We start from the raw sequence: 27432 nt of genomic DNA, 5'->3' as shown, positions 1-27432 counted from the left end.
ACAAATTTCCTACAAAAAAATTCATAGGAAATAAACTTGTGGGTAACCGGATTAGCTACAAAAATACGACAAAATCTGCTACAAAATTCCTACAAAATCTCTCGTCGCAAAATTTGCTACAAAATTCTGACAAATCACTCTTCTTGCAAAATTCCGACAATTCTTCCACGTTTTTGCCTTTTTGTATATTATTTTATGGTATTTTATTTTTAAAATTAATAACATTATTAAAAAAAATATTCATAATTTTTTATTTTCCTGACAAAATTCCTACAAATTATAAAATGTTCTTGCGACAAAATTCCTACGAATTATAAAATTTTTCTGCGACAAAATTCCTACAAATTATAAAACTTTCTTGCGACAAAAATTCCTACAAATCATAAAACTTTCCACAAGTTTCCTACAAATTTATAAATTTTCTCTAAACAATTTGCTACGAATTATCTACAAAACTAACGATTTCCAACAAATTTCCTACAAAGTTATCAAAACAGTTTGCGACGAATTTCCTACAAATAAAAAATATATTTTTTAATGTAGCTACAAATTTCCTACAACTTAGAAATTAAGATTTGCGACAAAATTCCTACAATTTTTTGCGACAGATTTGTGACAAAATAACAATTTCTCAATTTTAAAAAACCTTTTTTTGTATAAAAAATGCAGCAAAATATAAAACATTCCAAAAAAACTGCAGCAAGCAAAATTATAAAACATTCCAAAACATTTGCAACAAGCAAGATTCTAAAACATTCCAAAAGTTTCAAAACATTCCAAAACACTCAAAAAATCCTAATTAAGAGCAAGTTTTTTGATTCAAAAGTAATCCAACATTCCAATACTTAACAAAACGAGAGATTTGTTTACTTCTTTCCGATGTTTTTCACCATTTCTTACATATTTTTTCGCCATGCGTCTTGGTCGGCCCGCTCTTTTTCACGCTCTTGTTGAAATAGTTCAAAACGGGCTTCTATGTTTTGTCGGGCCTCACGTTCTCTTTCTAGTTCCGCCTGAACTTTTTGAAGCTGAAACTTATAAAACCATAATCATCACATATCAACCCGAACAGGTCGATCAATACAACCCTACAAAAATCTAACTAACAACGTAAAAATCCCTTATAACAAAATACAAACACACATACATATTAAAAAAATGAAATATCATATTAAAATATTGTTATTTATTTGTACTTAATTATTTTAATAAATTATTAAAAAGTATTACAAGTACGCAATTCCTTATGTTTCTTGCAATTTTACTTTTATTAAATATATTTATACATGAGTGGTAAAAATCATCTCGACTCGTGCTTATTTTGTAAAAACTCCTTACACAACTAAATAAACCTTGAAAATGAACCCTTCTGACCCAAATCAAAATTGACGTGAACCCGTTCTAACCCGAATCAAATTAACCCTGTTTAAAAATAACCTATTCTGACCCGGTCCATTTTGACCCGCACCGCTGAACCCATTCTGACCCGTGAACCAAACCCGCCCATAACAAACCTATTCAACCAGCAATGTACTCAATTAATCACAAACAAGCTACCTTCAATACCACCATATGAAACCCATATCAGCAAACTCGTTCTTCCCATTTAAAGCCTAAACTATTACCTTCACTAATGGAACTATCTTAAAAATGTTTATGCTATCTAAATAACAAGAATAAATAATGATACCTCTTGCGAGTGTCGGGCATCATCGTTAGAACCGCAAATTGTAGATGATTTTTTTCCGGTCACCAGAAAATCAGGATCAGAAGATCCTATCCCGAACATCTTGCGACCCTTACACTTAAGACGCAAACTTTTCCACAAGGCTAAATCATCGCAATCCACGTCCCCATACAAATCTTTAAGTTGTTGCGAGTACGCGACCTATAATTTTATCAAGTGAAAGTTATCAACCGGTAAAAGTGACACCATAATTCATATATATGTTTTATTGTCAAGGATCCTGAAAATCAAAGAACACAGAAAGGAAGTGAAGTAGATAAAGAATCAAAGATAAATGGCCAATAAGAAACTGTATAAACTATCATATCCTTAGTTTCAGCGGTAGCTACTTCATGCATTGCACAATTTAGGTGTAAACGACCAATGGCAAATTAATCCATAATGCAGCACCAGCAAATACCAAAACAAAAACAGCAGGTTCACGCGCTTTTCCATAGGTAGAAGATATCCAGGTGCTTGTTCTTCATTACCATCAAAAAGATTGAAAGCTTGTATAACTGCATCTCTACTGAACCTGAGTTCAACAAGCTTCTTGATTTTTGCTTCAAATAGCTCCCTGAACTCACAAACATACATAAATAGAGTAAGTAAATAAGAAATTCATTTTCTAATTAGATTATATTTGAATTTATGTTTAATTGAATTCATTATAAACACTAAAAAACGAATTAAACAAAGAAATGTACATGTGTAGAACTGCCACTAATAGGTCCTGCAAGTTGAACAAAACAATGCAAATATTAATCAGTGTTATCCTTCCATACTAGGGGTGTAAACAAGAGTCAGGCCACTCAAGAGCTAATCGAGATCGGTTCGTTAATAGTTCGAAAAGACCTGTGTAAACTGTAAAATGAAACAGGCTAGCCCATTTAAACTGCAGAATGAAATAGGCTGACCCATTTAAACTGTAAAATGAAATAAGTTGACATATTTAACATGTTTAATCAAACAAGTTGACACGTCAACCCATTAGAAAATAAACTCATAAAATAAAAAAAAAAATATTGTATATGTTCAATCTGTTTACGGCCTATTTACAACGTGTGAGCTTACTAGTTGTGTTGAGTTCATCAATTCAAACCACTACACCTCTACTCAAAACCATCTTTATTCTGTATGTAACGTATACCACCTAATAGTGTATCTACTTTATACAACAAGTTAAATCACACGCATTAACTTTTTTACATCTAAACCACTTCTAACTAAAGTTTTGATTCAAAAAGTTCCACTTTAAATTTGAAATATCACTTTATTAAGTCAGAAAATCAACCTAGCTATAGCAAGGCCCCATATAATATGCTCATAAATTGGGATGAACATTAGCACCACAAGCATCCCTAACACCCTGAAAAAATAAATTACAAAATAATGATCAAAACTGTTTATAAGTTAGAAAATCAACAAGTAATAATTACTTACAGCGAGTATTGGTGAAAAGAGAGCAATACGAAGGAAGCCATAATGAGAAGAACATCACCCACATCAAGAGATGTAAAATATTTAGTATATATCTTTTGGGGTGTGAATTTCTGACACGATCCGAAAACATGATACGAACCTAACACGAAATTCGTGGGTTTGGATTTAGTCTAAACGAGCTCGGACCAGTTTCAGGTTGAACCCACGAACCCATTTAGCTAAACGGGTCAGGTTCGGGTCAACCCGGTCGGGTTGGCAGGTTGACCCGTTTAACCCATTTCTATTGTATTATATTTTTAAAAATATATTTTATGTCATAAATTAAATTGGGTGTGTATTTTATGCTATAATATAAAATTAAATTTGTAGTTACAAATAATATAAAATTAAATTTGTAGTTACAAATAATATAAAATTTTATAATTTTTGTCAGAAATTTGTCGAAAAGGTTTTAAATTTTGTGACGAAATTGCTACAAATGCTTATTGTGTGGCAAATTTGTAGGAAATTTGTGGAAAAGTTTTGGGTTTTTTTTTTTTTGTTTTTTTTTTTTTTTGTCAAAAATTGTAGGAAAATTATAAAAAAATTTGAGTTGTGCGAAATTTGTAGGAAAAAAATGTAGTTTTCTAGTAGTGTCTATAAGTTTTGTAACTTTAAGAACGTTTATATTCATTCAAAGGTTATCATTTCTTCGATGATTATTTGCTTTTATTATCTACACACATGCATAAATCTATTAAATTAAACTATTAAGTATTAACCATTAATTACCTTATTTTTAAGGCATGTTTTTATCATCTTCGTCCTTTATATCTTGTTCAAGTTCTAAGGACATCAAAATATGGTGATTTAATTTGTATTGATTAATCAAAGACTTTTCATGTGGAAGCTTTAACCTTTTGGGGCTTATTACAATAAAAACTAGGTTTCTGTGTATTTTAACAACTTTATGTTTCTTTTAGTTTTTTATTATTATTATTTCAAACATAATCGTTTGAACATTTTGTATTAAAAAGGTTCACTGAAAAATGCACAACTTTTGTTACCTTTTTATGACACAAAGTTGGGGAAGTATTATTCTTCCTAAACACATGCATCTAGATATTTTAATATGTTAACCTGTTTTCCTTTAAAGTTTAAACCATATGCACATATAAATATAATTAAATCAATTTAACTAGGATTAGACACAGAGAATAAAGGTTTTAGAAAGTGTAGTAAAATCTTTGTTATCAATATCAAAGTGGCCAAAAAAATGACAAATATACAAAAAAGTTAAAAAGGGAAGGAACCAAAAGATGAGGTCACGAGGAAAATGCCATGCGTAGATGCCCAAAGGTTATTTGAAGTTTAAGCGCCATGAAGACGTCATTTTTTTTAGGATTCTTCTAGTTGAAATTTGCCGACGGATAGCAGAGAGAAAATATTATAATTAGCGGTTGTAAATCACCAACAAACTATAATTCGATGTAAATCACCAACTTACTTCATACTAAGACTATGGGGTGTGGAGGGATTTGGGTTGGGGGCGTTGTTTGATACGTAGTGAGGGTGGGATCTACAGGGTAATACTAAAAAACTAGGAGTGTGGTATGGTGTGGCGTGGACAGTCATGTGGATTTTTTTTTTTTTTTTTTTGGTTTGGCAACGGCTACCCCTACGGCTAGATCGAACCAGCCAACCAAAACCAGCCATATCACCCAGCCCCCTCGCCCCACGCCAAGCTCAATCCCCACACTAAAGGGACAACGCCATGCCCAACTTTTACCCGAGGTGGAGTAGCCGGCGTTGAACCCAAACCGTCGCCCCAAGCCACACGCCCCGCACCCCACATTCTAACAAATCTTTCACCAATGAATTTCTAGTCGAACTTAATTATGGATTGAATTTCGGGTAGGATTTTGTTTTAGGATTTTTAGTGGTTTGTCAGCCAGAAAACATTGTGGGTTGATGTTTGGTTCATAATCCGTTGGATAAGATTTCAAACAAAATTTACTCTTTGCTTTAATACTCACAGTTGGTATTAATAAATTTCCGACACATGTTGCGCCAGTAATCCATCACAATTAATTACCATAAATATTGCTCGAACGTTCCTGGTTTTCAAAATCGGTCTTCGTCTCCACAAATCGTAGTGCATTTTATGTGTGTTATTCATTGAATAAAGAAGTGGAGCTTGGAATCAAAAACATTCAGCTGTGTGAATTAATCAAAAGCAAAGAGGGTAACGGTCGGGATAATTAGGCAGGAAATCCCCCCTTCGAAACAAGATCTCATGTATTATTTTTGCTGGAAAAATACAAAGGCCGTATAATATTATATTCCTCGTATGCAATTGTATACAACTCGTATAATCTTATACGACCCGTATACATATAAAAAAACATTCCACTTCATCTATTTCTGTGAACTACGTTATACGAGCCATATAACGTTATATACGACCCACATACAATTAGCGATATGAAAATAAAAAAATAGAGTTGTGAAATAGAAGGAGTCTTCTACAAACACAATTTCCATCCGCAAGTTGGTTGTAAAAGCCAATACATGAACAATTCAAACTCAACTTGTGGTCACAGACGCTACATGTAGTGTCTTCTTTTTGTCGTAAATTGGTCATCGGTGTAACCTAGTTTGATTGATGTTGAGCAATTATGATGTGATTGAGAATCTTTTTTTTTTCTTGCCATATAAAACTTCCAAAAGTTATATAATTAAAGTCCAATGATTATCTTCTTTAGTCTAAAATATAATTTTATGAACCACGTGGGTGTTAAAAAGAATAAAACAATTAAGAAGAATGGCATCTATCTGACTCAAAGCAGGATTAGGGTTGAGATGTAGACTATTTTGTCCTTTATATTTTATACTTTTGCAAAATTACAAATCAAAGAATTATAGTTGTGTGTGTGTTTATGTAATTTCTATACATTTGGCACATGCAAAAGCGTTATCATCTCCTTTTGATCGGTCAGTAAAATTTCCTATCTCTATCACGAAGCTCTATTTCATTCTTCACTCACAAATGTTTACAAACTGATTGTTGGAACAGCAATAATGTATTCAAATTAATATAAATAAATTATAAAAACAATAAAGGAAAGAAAACATATTAGAGAAACTACCTACGGTTAGTTTTAGTTGGAATATATAATTTACACATTTAGAAAAATGACTATGGGCAATGATTTGATTCTAGCAGTAAGCATCAACACAGAGCGATGAACCCATCAAAATCTAAAAAATACAGTAAAATTTATAAACATCTGAAGTTAACATGTCCGTATGCAAGATTGTCAAGCTCCAACGAAATTAGAGAAGAAACCTGCGCCAATTTTCTCATATCTTTTTATTAATTCACCACTGCTTAAATATGCAGTAGAACACTTTTATTTATATATAAAATACTGGCCGAGTTACATCAATATCGCAGGTAAGCGAGCAACAAGCTGCGCCGCTACTCCTTTCTGAATAGCAAACCTAGCCTATTAAAGACAAACCCCTGCCCCCATGTTGATGAACAACTGCTGTGGACAACCTTTTGGACCCTAGTCAACAAACGGATAGCTTCTGGAGCTAGGGAGCCAAAGGTGTCGAAGGCGAATGGGACAAATGCATGTTGGTTATCAGCACATGCTTTAGCGTGTTTATCCACCTTTTTAGATTCCGCTATAGCCTGTCCTGCTACAAACCCGCTTTCCCTTAAACCAGCTAAGGGGGAGACTCCTGTGAGATCCACACAAGCATGTTTCCCTCCCGCCCAACCAAAGACGAGCAGATCGGCTGGTCTCAATGTAGATCTCCCTTCCATCGGATCTGTAAGGAAATTCACAGAGACCTCCTTCTTGGCAGAAATTCCCGCTCTCCTCAAGATGTCCCTCAAAACATCTCTCACTCAGTCGTGCCGATATTTGAAACCAGGGAGCTCCTTACAATGAATAGCATGCTCCCCATATTTATCCATGCAGGCTTTACGGCAAATTGGGCAGGTTTCGTCTTCTGAATACATAGGGATCATCAGCCGGTATTTGAGGATAGCCCTATACTCAACAGCCGACATGCATTGCCCCAGCCCCTCGATCGGGATAACAGTCAAAAAATCTTCCGCATGGGGGCCTTTCAAGCACTCAATCACCGCCTTCTGGCGGGGAGACAAATCAAATGTTTCTCCCAGACTCCGAGCGATTTTGTCAAATATGGCATTCGCCAAAGTTTTTTGTGGCTTTAGGGGGGCGGTGTCCATATTAGAGAAACCGCCAATATCAAAGTCTGGAAGAGAGATACTTAAGTACTCAAGGGCCTGTTGGTAGTCTACGTCAAGCTTAACAACCCCACTGTTTCGAAGGATATGGTCTTTGTGACAACTCGAGTTTCCGAGATTCCACTCTCGCATTTATTGCACGTTCACTGTTTGTTTAGTTGCTTACTTACATGATTTGTTGCTTTGTAACTATATACGTTTTGATTTGATAAAGTGTATTGTGATTGTGCATGGTTATGTGTTATTTATGAAAGATTTGGCAAATACATGAACTTGGTGATGAAACTGTAAATTATATTGTGATGGGTGTGCTTTAGGTAAAAGATGATACTTTGGGGTGAGTAAAGTAGTTAGTGAAATGATTAGTAACTCTTAACCCTAACCTCCCTCACAAATCATCATACGTATCTACAAGATTTCTCTACAACCTTCTCTTGCAATCATCTTCTTTCTCATTGGCACAAGTTCTCTTGCATCAATCTTGATCTTTCAAACCATCTAGAATCAATCCAAGGTAATTGTTCAATGAATTCTTGTTGTTAATCTTTGATTATGTGATTCATGCAAAACCCTAGTTCTACATGTAATAGTTCTGTGGTTATTGGTTGATTCTGATTATTGTGAAATGGTTATGATTAGCTGTGTAATCATTTGCCTGATGTTAAGATGCATGATATGTTAGAATGTTTGATTGTGGATTTGATTACTGCACTGCGAATATGAAATTAGGGTTCTTGATCGTAAGAACGTAACTGTTACATTGCTTATTTTATGTTTCTGTGCGCGACTAGGGTTTTGAGTCCGAATTATGTAAGTGAAGCATGTCCGAATATTGATTCATGTATGTAGTCCGACCTTTTTGATGATTGCTTAGTCCGAATATTATGCATGTTAGATGATCGAATTTTATCACATAGATCCCATAAGTCCGACTTTTATTAAGAAGTGTAGTCCGAACTTTACATGTGATTGTGTGGTCCGAACTTTTAAGGGTTTTAAGGGGGATGCTAGTCCGACTTTATATATGCTTGAAAAGGGGTCCGAATTTCATAAGCTTGTGCTTGTTTGTCCGAGTTTGTGTGTAAGAGGCTTGGTCCGACTTTTTGAATGTTAAAGGGGGGATCCGACATTTATGATGATTGCTAGGGTCCGACTTTTTGAATGATATGGGGTCCGACCTTTTTGTGAAGCACAACATGGTCTGAGTTTCATGATTTGTTGCCTTGTCCGACTTTTGATTATGATCTCTTGTCCGAACTTTAGATAACACACAAGGTCCGAGTTTTGTGATGTTGTGTAGTCCGAAATTCACATGTGTATAAGTGTCTGAGTTTTAGTTATTGTTTGTTCTGAGTTTACGTATAATGCTGAATTCAAAACCCTGAATGAAGAACACATTGCATGTTACTGTATATGCTACTGTATATCACTGTATATAACTGTACGCTACTGTATGTATGAACATTCTATGTGATGTCATTCTGTACACAACCATCACACGAATCACAGTTGTTTGGATACCAAAGACTTGTAAACCCTAATTGAATATAAACACTTACATCGAGTTATGTGCAATGTACCTAGGTCGTGTGTAAAGGACCTAACTATTAATTAACACTAGAAGCAATAAACATACCGAGTAAACCAAGGTGAGTTCACACTTTTTACCAAGGCATGGGATTCCCGGGGATTGGGAATGGGTTGAATGATGGAATTGAACAATTTCACGTACTTACACGGTTACTAGACTATCTACCATGGTCCTCGGGTTAAGCAGGACACTTACGTAAAACCTACGTAAACAAGTACTTACTACTGTCTTCCGGAGTCAGGAAGGACACTTACGTAAAACCTACGTAAACTCACACATGCTACTGTCTTCCGGAGTCAGGAAGGACACTTACGTAAAACCTACGTAAACCCCACGCGTACCACTGTCCTCGGGTAAGGAAGGACACTTACGTAAAACCTACGTAAAGCTTGTACGTACTACTGTTCTCGGGTTAAGAAGAACACTTACGGTTACGAATAGTCTAGTGTATATGCAAACATGGGAAGCCCCCTCCAATAGAACATACTATCGGCCTAGTAGAGCCACACGTTACGAACAAACTTACTATTACGAACTTACTTACTGTGAACTCGCTCAACTAGTTGTTGATTCTCTGTTACATGCCTTGCAGGTCGTTAGGTATACATGGAGCTTGCACTAGGAGGCGCGGTCGTTGTGGACAAGGATCGTGAATGCTTTGATTAAACATTATGACATTACATACTTTATTTATGTTGGGCTTTTACTCATATGCTTCCGCTAAACGTTGAATTTATACTTATGTTTTGAACACCTTTCATATGGATTGGTTTGGTTGAATCACATTTACTTTTACTATTTACATTGTTCTATATGATTGGTGGCTTGATCCTGGTCAGTCACGCTCCCAAGCGGTGATACTCCGCAGGTGAATTTTGGGGGTGTGACAGATTGGTATCAGAGCCATTGGTTATAGAGAACTCGGTTTTAATAAGGGAAAAACGTTTTTATTAAAACCAGACTATAACCAGTACAGTGCTCAACGATCCACAACGACGCCTCGCTCCACGTGCAAGACTCAACATCCTAGGTAATAAGGTTTATGTTTATTGCCTACATGCTAGAATTACATAGAACTTTGCTCGTGGTATGCTTAGATTACATTGCTTACTATTTGTTATTGCTTGAGAACATTTGTGTGCTTACACTCTTCTGTCATCGCACTATTCGCGAACCTTTCTCACTTATGTTGCCTTTGATGTGAAGATCAATGGCTGGACGTATTAACTTGACACAAGCCCAGTTGACGGCTCTTATCAATGAACAAGTTGCTGCGGCACTTGCAGCTGCACACGCAAGAGGTATACCCTGCAGTCGTAACTCATACTAGGATCTTTAGATCCTACATTCCTAAACTAACTCTTGTGTTTAACTTTGTCCTATTCATACACATTAGGTCAACCCGCTCAGCAACCTGTTTGCACTTTCAAGAACTTCATGGACTGTCGTCCTGGCACGTTTAGTGGCACTGAAGGAGCGGTTGGACTCCTCCATTGGTTCGAAAAGCTCGAGTCGGTATTTGAGATGTGTGAATGCCCTGAGGCTCGCAGGGTGAAATACGCCACTGGTACTTTAAAAGGGATTGCGCTAACTTGGTGGAACGCGCAAGTTCAGATTTTAGGGTTGGCAGCTGCTAACGCCACCCCTTGGAATGATTTCAAAGAGCTGATTAAGCAAGAGTACTGCTCACGAGACGACATCCACAAGTTAGAGGTGGAGTTCTTCAATTTGAAAATGACAGGGTCGGAGATCGAGACATATACCAAACGGTCAAACGAGCTGGCCGTCCTGTGTCCAACTATGGTGGACCCACCTATCAGGCGTATCGAATTGTATCTTAAAGGGCTGGCACCGGAAATTCAAAGCCACGTGACATCGGCCAACCATAATAACATCCAGGATGTTCAACGTCTAGCTCATCGTCTCACGGATCAGGCAGTGGAACAAGACAGGTTGCCTAAGCGCATCAGCGCTACTGCTACCGTTACCACTTCTGCTACTCCTGCTACCCCCAGTGACAACAAGAGAAAATGGGAGGGGGATTCCAGTAAAGGATCAGCTACAGCTCAGTCTCAGATTCAGCAGCGAAAGACTGATAACTACCAGAGCCCCGGTCAGCAGTCTTCTGGTAGTCGTGGGCAGAAAGGATACCAGGGGAATCACCCCAAGTGCAACAACTGTAACAGACACCACAGTGGCCAGTGCAACAAGGGTCGCTGTCAGAGATGCCTCAAGATGGGTCATGAGGCCAAGGATTGTAGGAGCCCGAGGCTTGCGAATCAGAATCAGCAGCAGCAGCGAACACAGCAGAATCAGCAATAGGGCAACAAAGGATGTTTTCATTGTGGCGCTGAAGGTCACTTCAAAAGACACTGCCCTCAGTTGCACCGAAACCAGAACAACAACAACAACAACAACAACAATAACCAAGGCAACGGAAACAACAATGGGGGAAACAACAATGATGGGAACAACGGCGCTAGGGGTCGTGCATTTGTGCTGGGGCAGGGTGATGCCAGGAACGATCCCAACGTAGTCATGGGTAAGTTTCTTCTTGACGACTTTTATGTTACTGTATTGTTTGATTCGGGTGCGGATACTAGCTATGTGTCTTTGAAAGTGAGTCAAATGTTAAAACGTGCACCAACTCCCTTAAACACCAAGCATGTCGTAGAGTTAGCTAATGGTAAAAGTCTAGAGGCCACACACATAGTTCAGGGTTGTAATCTTATCCTCGCTGGTCAAGCTTTCTCCATCGACCTCATTCCTATAGTTCTAGGTAGTTTCGACATCGTCGTTGGTATGGACTGGTTATCCAAGCAGCAAGCAGAGATCCTATGTAAGGAGAAGATCATTCATATTCCCCGTTCTGGTAAAGAACCTCTCGAAGTTCAAGGCGACAAGAGTGGTGCTATGGTTGGCATCATCTCCTTCCTGAAGGCCCAAAAGTGTTTACGAAAGGGGCACACTGCCATTTTGGCACTAGTTACTGATGCATCAACGAAAGAGAAAAGAATAGGGGATATCCCAGTTGTACGCGAATTTCCTCAAGTGTTTCCTGAAGATTTACCTGGTCTACCGCCTCACCGCCAGGTCGAGTTTCAAATCGAGCTAGCTCCAGGAGCAGCAACAATAGCTCGCGCACCGTATCGTTTAGCTCCAACTGAACTGGAAGAACTGTCAAAGCAACTGCAAGAGCTCTTGGATAAGGGCTTTATTCGTCCTAGCTCTTCGCCTTGGGGAGCTCCAGTATTATTTGTGAAAAAGAAGGACGGTACCCTCAGGATGTGCATTGATTACCGTGAACTAAACAAGGTCACAGTGAAGAATCGTTACCCTCTTCCGCGTATTGACGACTTATTCGACCAGTTGCAAGGGTCGAGCTACTACTCCAAGATCGACCTGAGGTCAGGTTAGCATCAGCTGAGAGTCCGGGATGAGGACGTCTCTAAGACAGCTTTCATAACTCGCTACGGTCATTACGAGTTTCTAGTCATGCCGTTCGGGCTAACGAACGCACCTGCAGTCTTCATGGATCTTATGAACAGGGTGTGCAAGCCTTATTTAGACAAGTTCGTGATTGTTTTCATCGACGACATTCTGATCTACTCCAAGAGTCAAGAGGAACACGAGCAGCACCTGCGTCTTATCTTGGAACTTCTTCGAAAGGAACAACTGTACCCCAAGTTTTCAAAATGCGACTTCTGGCTTCGTGAAGTCCACTTTCTAGGCCATGTGGTAAACAAGGATGGGATTCATGTTGATCCATCCAAGTTAGATTCGATCAGAAACTGGCCTGCACCGCGTACACCAACGGAAATACGCCAATTCTTGGGTTTGGCGGGTTACTACAGGCGATTCATTAAAGACTTCTCAAAGATTGCACAGCCGCTTACTCTACTGACACAGAAGGGTGTCACCTATCGTTGGGGTAATTCCCAGGAAACCACTTTTTAGCACTTAAAGGATAGGCTCTGCAGTGCACCTATTCTCTCATTGCCAGAGGGCACGGACGATTTTGTGGTCTATGGTGACGCATCGATACAGGGGCTTGGTTGTGTATTGATGCAGCGGGATAAGGTTATTGCTTATGCGTCACGTCAACTTAAGATTCACGAGCGGAACTACACGATGCACGATTTAGAGCTGGGAGCTGTTGTTTTCACGCTTAAGATATGGCGACACTACCTGTACGGTACCAAGTGCACTATTTACACCGATCACAGGAGTCTCGAGCATATTTTCAAGTAGAAGGAATTGAACATGCGGCAACGTCGATGGATTGAACTACTCAATGATTACGAATGTGCTATCAAGTACCATCCAGGCAAAACCAATGTTGTGGCTGACGCTCTCAGTCGAAAGGATACTGTACCTAGGCGTGTCCGAGCCTTGCAGCTTACTATTCAGTCTAATCTCCCTGCACAGATACGAGATGCGCAGGTAGAAGCATTGAAACCAGAAAATGTCAAGGCTGAAGCCTTACGCGGTTCAAGGCAGCGATTAGTACAAAAGGAAGACGGCGCCTACTATGTAACGGGGCGTATTTGGGTCCCACTATATGGCGGTTTACGAGAACTTGTGATGGATGAAGCGCACAAGTCTCGCTACTCGGTACATCCAGGATCGGACAAAATGTACCACGATCTAAAAACTACGTATTGGGGGCCAAGCATGAAAGCTCTCATCGCAACCTATGTCAGCAAATGTTTGACCTGTGCAAGGGTCAAAGTTGAATATCAGAAACCATCAGGCCTACTTCAGCAACCTAAGATACCGCAGTGGAAATGGGAGGAAATTTCCATGGATTTTGTCACTGGCCTACCCAGATCTCAGCGTGGGAACGATACCATTTGGGTGATCGTGGATCGACTCACAAAGTCTGCACACTTCCTGGCTATTAAGGAAACGGATAAGTTCTCCACCCTCGCAGACATATATCTTAAGGAAGTTGTTTCAAGGCACGGAGTGCCAACCTCTATTATTTTGGATCGGGATGCACGATTCACTTCAGAACTGTGGCAAGCGATGCACAAATCTTTTGGCTCTCGGTTAGACATGAGCACAGCTTATCACCCTAAGACAGATGGGCAGTCTGAGCACACTATTCAAACTCTTGAAGACATGCTTCGAGCATGTGTTATCGATTTTGGCAACAGCTGGGAAAAACATCTCCCGTTAGTGGAGTTTTCGTACAATAACAATTACCACACCAGCATTCAAGCCGCTCCATTCGAGGCATTGTACGGACGTAAATGCCGGTCACCTCTCTGTTGGGCAGAGGTAGGGGATAGTCAAATCACAGGTCCAGAACTTGTAGTTGATGCTACTGAACGAATTGCACAGATACGACAACGCATGGCGGCAGCTCGCGACAGTCAGAAAAGTTACGCTGATAAGCGCAGGAAACCGCTCGAGTTCCAAGTTGGGGATCGAGTGCTACTCAAGGTCTCACCCTGGAAGGGTGTGGTTCGTTTTGGTAAACGAGGTAAACTCAATCCGCGGTATGTTGGACCGTTCGAAATCATCGAGAAAATAGGCAAGGTGGCCTACAAACTGAACCTACCAGCTGAACTCGGTGCAGTTCACAATGTTTTCCACGTGTCAAATCTGAAGAAGTGTCTGTCAGACGAGACCCTCATAGTTCCTTTGAAGGAACTCACTATCGACGAGCGGTTGCAGTTTGTCGAGGAACCAGTAGAAATCACGGACCGGGATGTTAAGGTCCTCAAGCACACTAGAATACCTCTTGTACGAGTTCGTTGGAACTCCCGTCGTGGCCCAGAGTTCACCTGGGAACGAGAAGACCAAATGAAACTCAAGTATCCCCAGTTATTCGAAAACCGTGCAACCACTACTGAGGCTGAAGCTACTACAGAATTTCGGGACGAAATTCCAAATCAACGGGGGGATGATGTGACACCCCAGGAAAACCAGTAAACGATACAACTTACCTAGCTCCCTCAGTAATCGCATGCTAAATTTCGGGACGAAATTTCTTTCAAGTTGGGGATAATGTGACAACTCGAGTTTCCGAGATTCCACTCTCGCATTTATTGCACGTTCACTGTTTGTTTAGTTGCTTACTTACATGATTTGTTGCTTTGTAACTATATATGTTTTGATTTGATAAAGTGTATTGTGATTGTGCATGGTTATGTGTTATTTACGAAAGATTTGGCAAATACATGAACTTGGTGAGGAAACTGTAAATTATATTGTGATGGGTGTGCTTTATGTAAAATATGATACTTAGGGGTGAGTAAAGTAGTTAGTGAAATGATTAGTAACTCTTAACCTTAACCTCCCTCACAAATCATTCACAAATCATCATACGTATCTACAAGATTTCTCTACAACCTTCTCTTGCAATCATCTTCTTTCTCATTGGCACAAGTTCTCTTGCATCAATCTTGATCTTTCAATCCATCTAGAATCAATCCAAGGTAATTGTTCAATGATTTCTTGTTGTTAATCTTTGATTATGTGATTCATGCAAAACCCTAGTTCTACATGTAATAGTTCTGTGGTTATTGGTTGATTCTGATTAATGTGAAATGGTTATGATTAGCTGTGTAATCATTTGCCTGATGTTAAGATGCATGATATGTTAGAATGTTTGACTGTGGATTTGATTACTGCACTACGAATATGAAATTAGGGTTCTTGATCGTAAGAACGTAACTGTTACATTGCTTATTTTATGTTTCTGTGCGCGACTAGGGTTTTGAGTCCGAATTATGTAAGTGAAGCATGTCCGAATATTGATTCATGTATGTAGTCCGACCTTTTTGATGATTGCTTAGTCCGAATATTATACATGTTAGATGATCCGAATTTTATCACATAGATCCCATGAGTCCGACTTTTATTAAGAAGTGTAGTCCGAACTTTACATGTGATTGTGTGGTCCGAACTTTTAAGGGTTTTAAGGGGGATGCTAGTCCGACTTTATATATGCTTGAAAAGGGGTCCGAATTTTATAAGCTTGTGCTTGTTTGTCCGAGTTTGTGTGTAAGAGGCTTGGTCCGACTTTTGAATGTTAAGGGGGGGATCCGACTTTTATGATGATTGCTAGGGTCCGACTTTTTGAATGACATGGGGTCCGACCTTTTTGTGAAGCACAACATGGTCCGAGTTTCATGATTTGTTGCCTTGTCCGACTTTTGATTATGATCTCTTGTCCGAACTTTAGATAACACACAAGGTCCAAGTTTTGTGATGTTGTGTAGTCCGAAATTCACATGTATATAAGTGTCTGAGTTTTAGTTATTGTTTGATCTGAGTTTACGTATAATGCTAAATTCAAAACCCTGAATGAAAAACACATTGCATGTTACTGTATATGCTACTGTATATCACTGTATATAACTATACGCTACTGTATGTATGAACATTCTATGTGATGTCATTCTGTACACAACCATCACATGAATCACAGTTGTTTGGATACCAAAGACTTGTAAACCCTAATTGAATATAAACACTTACATCGAGTTATGTGCAATGTACCTAGGTCGTGTGTAAAGGACCTAACTATTAATTAACACTAGAAGCAATAAACATACCGAGTAAACCAAGGTGAGTTCACACTTTTTACCAAGGCATGGGATTCCCGGGGATTGGGAATGGGTTAAATGATGGAATTGAACAATTTCACGTACTTACACGGTTACTAGACTATCTACCATGGTCCTCGGGTTAAGCAGGACACTTACGTAAAACCTACGTAAACAAGTACTTACTACTGTCTTCCGGAGTCAGGAAGGACATTACGTAAAACCTACGTAAACTCACACATGCTACTGTCTTCCGGAATCAGGAAGGACACTTACGTAAAACCTACGTAAACCCCACGCGTACCACTGTCCTCGGGTAAGGAAGGACACTTACGTAAAACCTACGTAAAGCTTGTACGTACTAGTGTTCTCGGGTTAAGAAGAACACTTATGGTTACGAATAGTCTAGTGTATATGCAAACATGGGAAGCCCCCACCAATAGAACATAGTATCGGCCTAGTAGAGCCACACGTTACGAACAAACTTACTATTACGAACTTACTTACTGTGAACTCGCTCAATTAGTTGTTGACTCTCTGTTACATGCCTTGCAGGTCGTTAGGTATACATGGAGCTTGCACTGGGAGGCGCGGTCGTTGTGGACAAGGATCGTGAATGCTTTGATTAAACATTATTACATTACATACTTTATTTATGTTGGGCTTTTACTCATATGCTTCCACTAAACGTTGAATTTATACTTATGTTTTGAACACCTTTCATATGGATTGGTTTGGTTGAATCACATTTACTTTTACTATTTACATTGTTCTATATGATTGGTGGCTTGATCCTGGTCAGTCACGCTCCCAAGCGGTGATACTCCGCAGGTGGATTTTGGGGGTGTGACAGTCTTGCAATACACACGACTGAGCTCTAGACGCCACAAAAGCATAAACTCCAACATCCCGAGCTGAAAGGAGGCCCAAACCACCCAGACGCATCGGCAAAGATGCCAAACGCCACTGAAGGTCACCGAAGTAGGACCCCCCGCAAACAACAATGTCTTCGATAGCCTCTCGAAGACCATCATCAAAACAGGATACCGCATTGGCCATCAAGTGGGGTTGGCAGGTCCGCAACCCAAACTGTAACTTAGCTACCCCCATGCATGACCTTAAAAGAAGAAGCTCGCACTGGGGTCCTGGAGGCAGGGCAAGAGTTTCATAAGGTCAACCGCTGTCAATGCCCGTCGCCCTGCTAAATACACATAAATAATTTAAAATTCATTAACAAATTAAAATACAAGAAAGTAGCCAGCCATTGTATAATATAACCTATATCTAATGTTAGGGGCTGGATCTAGGGGTTTTGAAATCTAGGCAAAGGCATAGGGTCTTTAATTTTTAAAAATCCTTATATAGCATACGTGTATTATTGTATTCGGTCCAAATGAAAAAAGTAAAAACTATATTTATCGCAAGGCTCAACTGAAGAACCACTTTAAAAGTAAAAGAGGTTCAATCCCAACTCCAAGAAATATGCAATTAGTATTTAGTTTAGGCCAACATCGTCACTCCCATTTACTATAACATCATACATGCTCATTTCGCTCGATAGCGTCGCTGATTGAGGAGAAATTAAAGGCGAAATTAGGGGAATTTAGTGGTGTCGCAAGGATATTCCAGATTGGCTAACAACTATTTTTTAAAGTAATATCTATATATTGTGATTTACTCGATATTTTTTTGCCCTAAATTCATAATTGAAATTGTGAATCTTCGAATTTTGATATTGTGCTTATGCTTGAGACATGAACGCAAAAAGTGGAACCGATGTTTTCTTGGCACCAATTCAAAGGGACATCGCCTTTGTAGTTGGCTTAGGACATCTAAAAATGTTGGACCGGCCCTGTCTAACGTATGCAGCACCACCATTTCCTTTATGTGCATGAAGAATGAATGGATGATGCAGATCTGCGACAGACTCAAGATTTTTTTGGACAACTAGGTGATTTGACCGAACTTTCAAGAGGGTCGATATGAGATTTGCATAAATCCTACACTAGCCATCCACACACACATCAAGTAGGTCCGCCCTTGGTGAGAACACGATAGGGCCGCCTCTTTGGCCAGCCAACCCATGCCGACGCCCGAGGCCCAAATTTTCAAAGGGCCCGAAAAGTCTTTATAACCTTTAATATATTTATTAAATTATATATTTAATATATTCACTCGTTTATTCTGCCCGAGGCCTAAATTTTTTAATTCATTTCTCCTTAACCACAATTTTGGACCCAATTTTTTTTATGCCTGAGGCGTAAATTTTTTCGGGAGTTTTCAAGGACTGCTTTGGGACACGATATATATATATATATATATATATATATATATATATATATATATATATATATATATATATATATATATATATATATATATATATATATATATATATATATATATGTATATATATATATATGTATATATATATGTATATGTATATATTATATATATATGTATATGTATATATATATGTATATGTATATATTATATATATATGTATATGTATATATTATATATATATGTATATATTATATATATATGTATATGTATATATTATATATATATGTATATGTATATATTATATATATATATGTATATATATATATATATATAATGTAAGTATCTATAGAAAACCCACTTTAATTTAGAAAACCCGGGAACTCAAAGCTCCCGATGTTTTTTTCTTTTGAAAAAATTTACACATGTTATATACATGTTTTTAAGGGTTTTGGGCAAAAAAAATCAAAAAAGCGCCGAGTAGTTATTTTTTAAGAAAATAAACAAGTTTTGGTGTAACACATGTTACAAATATGTCAGATGAATGTAACATTTGTTACACCAAAACTTGTTTATTTTTTTAAAAAAAATATCTACTCGGCGCTTTTTTTGATTTTTTTTTTTTGCCCAAAACCCTTAAAAACATGCATATAACATGTGTAAATTTTTTCAAAACAAAAAAACATCGGGAGCTTTGAGTTTCCCGGGTTTTCTAAATTAAAGTGGGTTTTCTATACATCCTTCCCATATATATATATATATATATATATATATATATATATATATATATATATATATAGGGGATGGTTCAAATGAAAACCACTTTTATGGTGAAAACTCGAAAACTAACTAAAAAAAGCCTAAAAAAACCTAAAAAACATACAAAAAAAAAAAATTTTTTATTTTTTTTTTAGAAAAATCGCTACTTTTTATATATGGAAAAAAAATTTCAAAAAAAAAAAAAATTTTGGTTGTACTGCACATGTGCACTAATACGGAAAGCCTAAACCACTTAACCCACCCCCCCACCGACACCCCCTAAAAACCTAAACCCCCCCACCCCCCCCCCCCCCCCCCCCCGCCCCCCAAAACCTAAATTCACCCTCCCACCAAAAGCCTAACCCCCCCCCCCCCAAAAAAAACCTAAACCCCCCCCCCCACCCCCCACCCTCCCGAAAACCTAAAACTAAACCCTAAACATAAACCTGAAAAAAACCTAACCCCCCTACCCCCACCCCCCAAAAACCTAAACCCCCCTCCCCCCACACCCAAAAACCTAATCCTAATCCTAAACCTCCAAAAAAAACTAACCCTAAAAGCTAAACTAGAATCAAAAAACTAATTTTAAGCATGTAATGCACATTGTAGTACATGTTATATTGCACATGTGCACTACTATAATAATAGTATTGAAAACAAGACGACACCATAAATCTTTTTTTATGTCATAAAAAATATGCTCGAATATACTTGAATGAAAGATAAGAAAATTTGTGATCTTATGGTGCCATTTTTGTTTTAAAATGATAACGTATGGAGAAATGAGAAATGTTTGAAAAGTTATATATTTTTTGTTCCAATTTTACCCCTCCTTCATTAAAAGTCTTCCCTCCCTCCTTTTTAGTGGGTTTTAGTTAGTTTTCTAGTTTTCACAATAACTAGTGGTTTTCATTTGAACCTTCCCCTATATATATATATATATATAGTGGAGGGTTCAAATGAGAAGAAATTCTTTGTAAGAAGAAAAAAGAAGAAATTCCAACCAATAGAAATGCTTCATTAGACTTCATTTAATATTTGTACTTAATGTAACTATAAGGGTATATTAGTAAACTTACATACATCATTAATTGGTAGTTTCATCTTTAATAATTAACTATATTAAATTTGTAACTTATTTTTAAGATATACATTTTTTCACAAAAAATAAAAATAAAATTTCATTTATAGTGTAGGATAAATACGAGGCGTATAGGATAAATTACGAGTTGTGTAGGATAAATTTCAATATGTGTAGGATAAATTTCGAAATGTGTAGGATAACTTTTGATGTGTGTATGCAAAAATATTTAGTGTGGAGGATTATAGTCTTAATGACTAATTAATTAGTCAAACATAAAAATAAATGAGATGAGAAAAAAACTATTTAATGTTTTACAATTATACTTTTTATTATTTTTCTTCTCAATAAAATTTTCTTCTCAAATGAACCTTCCCCTATATATATATATATATATATATATATATATATATATGTGTGTGTGTGTGTGTGTGTGTGCGTATATATATGGTAGGGTTTTTACCATTTTTATTGCGAGAACCACAAGAAACAATGTGAACACAACAAAATAAACCCACACCACCACCACCCAAAAACCTAAAGACCCACCCTAACCCCCCCCCCCCCTAAATAAATAAATAAATAAATAAATAAAACTATACCTCACCAAAAACCTAAACACCCACGCCACCCCCACCCCCCCTACCCAGAAAAAAACCTTACAAAACCTACCCCCTCCACCTACCCCAACCAAGCTAAATGCTAAAAAATAAAAACTAAAGTTAAAGCCCACAATTAAATCGCAAATTTAGAAAAAAAAAATTATAAATAAAAAGCTGCAATTTTTAACGAAAATTAAAAAACTGTGTGTATTTTAAGTAGTTTTGGTTGTGTTTACATTGGTTCTCGCAATAAAGGGTGGTCCTAACAGACCCTTGCCCTCTATATATATACGTATACGTATAGATATATATTATATCTATACGTATAGATATAATATATACATATATACGTATATATATATATAACCACTAGTTATCGCGAAAACTCGAAAACTAATTAAAAAGCCTAAAAACATACCAATTTTTTTTCATACCAATTTTCACTATTTTAGGAATATAAACAAAATTTGTACTGCACATGTGTAATAGTACACATGTGTATGTGTACTACACATGTGAATTATTACACATGTGCACTCGCGTTAAAGGTGGTTTTCATTTGAACCATCCCCTATATGTATATATATATATATATATATATATATATATATATATATATATACGGGAGGTTTAAATGAGAATGCTAAATTTTGTGAGAACCGTGAGAACGAATTAAAAAACCATGAGAACTTGGTTAAAAGAACTTCATATTCCATAAAAATATTGCACTTATCATTATTATTCGAATACAATGTTAGAAATTAAATTTACACATTTAAATTTACGTGCATTCGTAAATAAAAAAATTTACATGTATAAGTTTGTCATTTACACATGTGTAAATTTATTATATTTACGCATGTGTAAAAATCTAATAAGATTGATTTTGAAAAGTGAAATAAATTATTTGATGTTGTAAATTCTTTTTTTTTTTTTTTTGATGTTGTTTTTTAATTACAATGAGGTTTGTATTAGAGAAATGGTTTTCATTGGTTTTTTCTTCCGTTCTCACGAATTTTGCAATATATATATAGGAGAAAGATCCGTTAGTAACCACCCTTTATTGTGAGAACTGCGAGAACCAATGTGAACACAACCAAAAAATACATAAAAATACCTAAAAAACACCCCTAAACACCCCTATTTTTTTACTATTTTTTTGGAAAAATCGCTATATTTCGTCACAATTAAAAAAAAATTCAAAGAAATAATATAAAATAAATTTCGAGTAACAGTTATCCATACACATGTGCATTTGTATTATTTTTTTGACAAATTCCATAATTCATTACAAATATCAGACAATTGCACTTTCATTTACACTACCATTCATAATACACTACTTTTTACATCAACAATAATAGAAATGCATATGTGCATCTATATGTATGAACTTGTTATAACATTAACAACACTAGAAATGCACATGTGCATCTATATATATAAACATATTATAACGTGTTTTAGTACACCACTTTGAATACACATTCCCTTTTATCTATCATACCATCCATACTACACTACCATTACCTCCTACCATCCGTAATACAATACCATTGCTTTTTACCATCCATAATACAATACTATTACCAATATTTCATTTTATTATATGTACATCAACACCCTTTATACTGTAACACCCTAAATATCTTGACAGAATTTAACTAAATATTTCATACAACTTTATAAAAATCAGAATTTCAAAAGCATTTCGTTTTTTTTAAACCATACACACTAGTGAAAATACCAAGCATATCCAAGATAATGCATAATTCATTTAAAGTCAACCCCTATTAGTCAACTAACAACTAGTTTAAAGGATTCAAAACACTATTAACAAAAGTATTTACGACATGTTTAAAGTTTAGACAAGATTATATTCAGTGCGGAAGCTCCAAAATGCGTGTTCGGTTCTTGACAAAGTGCTTGATCACCATCCGGGAGAAATTTATCCATACCTAGAGTCAAACACTAAAACCATTAGTTTTGACATTAATACATTATGTATAAACAGGTTCTAGCAACACAAGGTAATAACAAAATATAATTTTTGTTTTGGGTTCCACCGTAAATTACGGTATCACCGTAAGTTACGGTGGACCTGGAATGTTTATGGTTCTGCCGTAAAACAGGGGCGACATACCGTAACACCTTTGATGTCCACCGTAAATTACGGTGGGACCGTAATTTACGGTGGGTTCTTCACATTTGCCCTTTGACTATTTTTCAACTTTAGAAGATCATAACTTTTTACCCATTGATCCGATTTAACCGATTCTTCTTCCTATGAGTCCGTAATAAGACTTCGGATTTAACCATGTAAATTTTACATTGCGGAAACCGAGATACCCACAATTGGTTCACAATTTCCTTATTTCCATTATTCAACCCATTAGTGTGAGTGCATAGCACCTCTTTTCATTCTTAAAACCCTTTTAAACATATTTACCCAATTACCCAGGCTCACATACTTGGTGTTTTCACGCCAATTTCATGGCTTTGCAATTCCTCTAGGGCTAATACTTGATTACTCGGAATTCAAGCATTCCGTTTCAAACAACCCTTTTTCCTTTAACATTATTGTTTGACCCATATCCCGGGTTCTTATACTTAGATTAATATCACCAAATCATTAGTATGGTACAATTTATCATTTAACAAGGTATAAGACCTTCAAGTCTCTACTCTCGTGATTCTTTTGAAAACATCATTTTGACCCGTTTTGCTAATTGGTGAAAACCATCACTTCATTGACTGACCAAACTAAGTACCAAGTCCTTATTTTGACCCGTTTGATAGTCGAGTGTACTTCGTCACTTAAACGACACATCAAACGCATCCTTTACACTACAACATCGATTACATATCAAACTAAAGAATTAAGCATAATTTGACGAGACTAAAGTCACGTACCTTTAAAGCACACCTTTTCCGCGGGTATCACTTCTGGCGTGTCCACTTGACGTTCCGGATTCCTTGCCTAAAGAGTTCAATTTATAACAAAATTCAGAACCCCTTTCGTAAGCTTTAACGCATTATTTCTTAATGTATTCAAATCTGCGTTTTGCCCGACTTTTAGCATTTTACCCTCTTTTAGGCATTTTATCAAACACCTTACGGGTCAAATTTTCTATATGATCTAAACCAAGTTCATGACTCGAGTTTATCACCAAAATTAACTTCAATTTGGCTACATGTCTATATGTTAACATTAACAATTTAGAGTTTTCCTCATAATTTCAGTTTACACTAGAACAAGAGTTTTAATCCTAGTGTTCATCAAGTTTTACTAACATGCTAATCACCCACTATGGTGATTTTGATCTATACAATTATCATGCAAGAATTTGACAAGAAATTATCTAGGGTTTGTCCCTAAACCTTACATTACTTCCAATTTCATGTTTACTACACATAATCAAGCTCCACATTCGATTTTTGATCACATACATGAACTTTGAATCGAATGAAAATGACCTAATTCAACATACCTTAGGATCCCTTTGACAAGGTGATCACGATTCTATGCTTGGATTTCGATTTCTAACTGATTTGAGGCTTCAATTTGTGATATTTCTTGCAAGTTAGGGTTTGGGTGAAGAAACCCCTTGTCGCCCCTGCTTGTTGATCGACCAGACACCTCTTGAATGGGGTGTTTGGTTGGTTTTTACTATTTTAGTAATTCAAGTTCTGATTTATACAAGATTGGTCCCTCCATTTATTTAACATAACAAATTGTGTTGTTTTAACCTCATTGTAGGCTAATGCTAGACATGTTAGCTAACCAAGTTACTACACTTCTAGATGGGTAATTCCTCATTTATTTAAACTATATGTATTATTATAAAGTTTTATATTTTCGGGATGTTACAAGTCCACCCCCCTTAAAGAGGGTTTCGTCCCCGAAACCGAATTACGTACCGAATAACGTAGGGTAGAGCCGTTGCATTTCTTCTTCGGACTCCCACGTAGTATCCGCACCCTTCCGGTGTTCCCATTTAACCTTCACTTGGTTGATCCTTTTGTTTCTCAAACTCTTCACTTTACGATCTAGAATTGCAATTGGCTTTACCGCGTAGTTGAGGCTGTTATCCACCTCGATATCGTTGTAGTGGACACGATCAGTTTCGTCCGCTAAACATTTACGGAGATGTGACACGTGGAATGTGCTGTGTACTCCACTCAACTCCTCAGGTAGCTCGAGACGGTATGCTACCTTTCCAACCCGTTCCACGATTTCGAATGGCCCAATAAATCTTGGGCTCAACTTTCCTCTTTTTCTAAATCGAATTATCCCCTTCCACGGCGATACTTTCAACATTACCTTATCGCCCACTTGAAATTCTATTGGCCTCATTCGTTTATCCGCATACGATTTTTGTCGATCCTGAGCTGCTTTTAAGTGAGTGCGGATCAAGTTGATCTTACAATTTGTAGCTCGGATTATATCAGTCTGAGCTAATCCCCGCGGACCAACTTCTCCCCAACAAACTGGGGTTCGGCACTTTCTACCATATAACATCTCGTATGGAGCCATTTTAATACTCGCGTGATAGCTGTTGTTATATGAGAATTCGACTAAGGGTAAATGGACATCCCAACTGCCCCCAAAGTCGATAATGCAAGCACGCAACATATCTTCCAACGTTTGTATTGTTCTCTCACTTTTCCCATCCGTTTGGGGATGGTAAGCAGTGCTAATGAACAGCTTGGTTCCCATTTGCTCTTGGAAACCACACCAAAAATCCGAAGTAAACCGGGTATCTCTGTCGGACACTATGGATATCGGTACTCCGTGACGCGCCACAATCTCATTGGTATACACTTCTGACATCTTCTCTGATGTATAAGTCTCACGAATCGGAATGAAATGTGCACTTTTTGTCAATCGATCCACAACTACCCATATGGCGTCAAAACCACGGCTGGTTTTTGGCAGTTTGGTCAGCAGGTCCATCGTAATTTGTTCCCACTTCCAAACTGGAATGTCTAATGGTTGCAGTTTACCGTATGGTTTTTGATGCTCTGCTTTGACTTGTAAACAAGTCAAACACTTCTCCACGTACTTCACGATATCTCTTTTCATTCCGGGCCACCAATAATTTTGTTTTAAATCATTATACATCTTAGTCGCCCCCGGATGTATCGAATAACGAGATTTATGGGCCTCGTCAAGTAAAAGTGCTTTGGCTCCACATGTATTGGGAACCCAAATTCTCCCAAATCGAGTTTTTAATCCTTGGTTGCCGTCCTCCAAGTCTTTTAACTGCCCTACTATTCTTTCCTTTTTCACATTCTCTTCTTTTATTGCTTCACTTTGAGATTTCCGAATTTGGTCGAGCAATCCCGATGTCACTATTAGTTGCATCGATCGGACTCGAATAGGCGCATAATCTGTCTTTCGGCTTAACGCGTCTGCTACTACATTAGCCTTCCCGGGATGGTAATGTATATCACAATCAAAGTCTTTGACCGTCTCCAACCACCGCCTTTGCCTCATATTTAATTCCTTCTGATCGAAGAAATACTTTAAGCTTTTGTGGTCGGTAAAAATAGTGAACTTTACCCCGTACAGATAATGCCTCCATATTTTCAAGGCGAACACCACCGCCACTAGCTCGAGGTCATGAGTAGGATATCTCTTTTCATGAGTTTTCAGCTGCCTTGAGGCATAGGCTATAACCTTGCCTCGTTGCATCAGAACGCAACCAAGCCCCGAATGCGAGGCATCCGAGTAAACTATCATATCATCCGTCCCATCCGGTAATGACAATACCGGTGCTTGTGTCAATTTTTCCTTAAGCGTTTGGAACGCCTTTTCTTGGTCCTCGCCCCACATAAACTTCTCCTCCTTGCGGGTTAGTTTGGTCAGTGGCATGGCAATTTTGGAGAAATCTTGTATGAACCTCCGATAATAACCCGCAAGCCCCAAAAAGCTTCTGATTTCCGAAGGATTCTTCGGTGGATTCCATTTCGCCACGGCTTCAATTTTTGACGGGTCTACTAACACCCCGTTTGCATTAATAACGTGCCCGAGAAATTGCACCTCTCGCAACCAGAAGGCACATTTTGAAAATTTTGCATACAACTTTTCCTTTCTGAGCGTCTCCAAGACTTCGTACAA

The 27432-nt window shown here is 37.5% G+C and overlaps 1 long non-coding RNA gene across 1 annotated transcript; it reads right to left on the bottom strand.

Moving 5' to 3' along the window:
• Window positions 1-790: 790 nt before the first annotated feature.
• Window positions 791-1797, bottom strand: LOC110918466. Its single transcript, XR_002581340.2, has 2 exons — window positions 1691-1797; window positions 791-1028 (listed from the first exon to the last, which is right to left on the bottom strand). It is a non-coding gene; the product is annotated as an uncharacterized LOC110918466 (long non-coding RNA).
• Between the last annotated feature and the right edge of the window lie 25635 nt (window positions 1798-27432).

The sequence above is a fragment of the Helianthus annuus genome, chromosome 16, assembly GCF_002127325.2.
Source record: "Helianthus annuus cultivar XRQ/B chromosome 16, HanXRQr2.0-SUNRISE, whole genome shotgun sequence".
Classification (NCBI taxonomy): domain Eukaryota; kingdom Viridiplantae; phylum Streptophyta; class Magnoliopsida; order Asterales; family Asteraceae; genus Helianthus; species Helianthus annuus.
The sequence above is the reverse complement of the archived record's forward strand: the minus strand, read 5'-3'. Positions and strand labels throughout refer to the sequence as shown.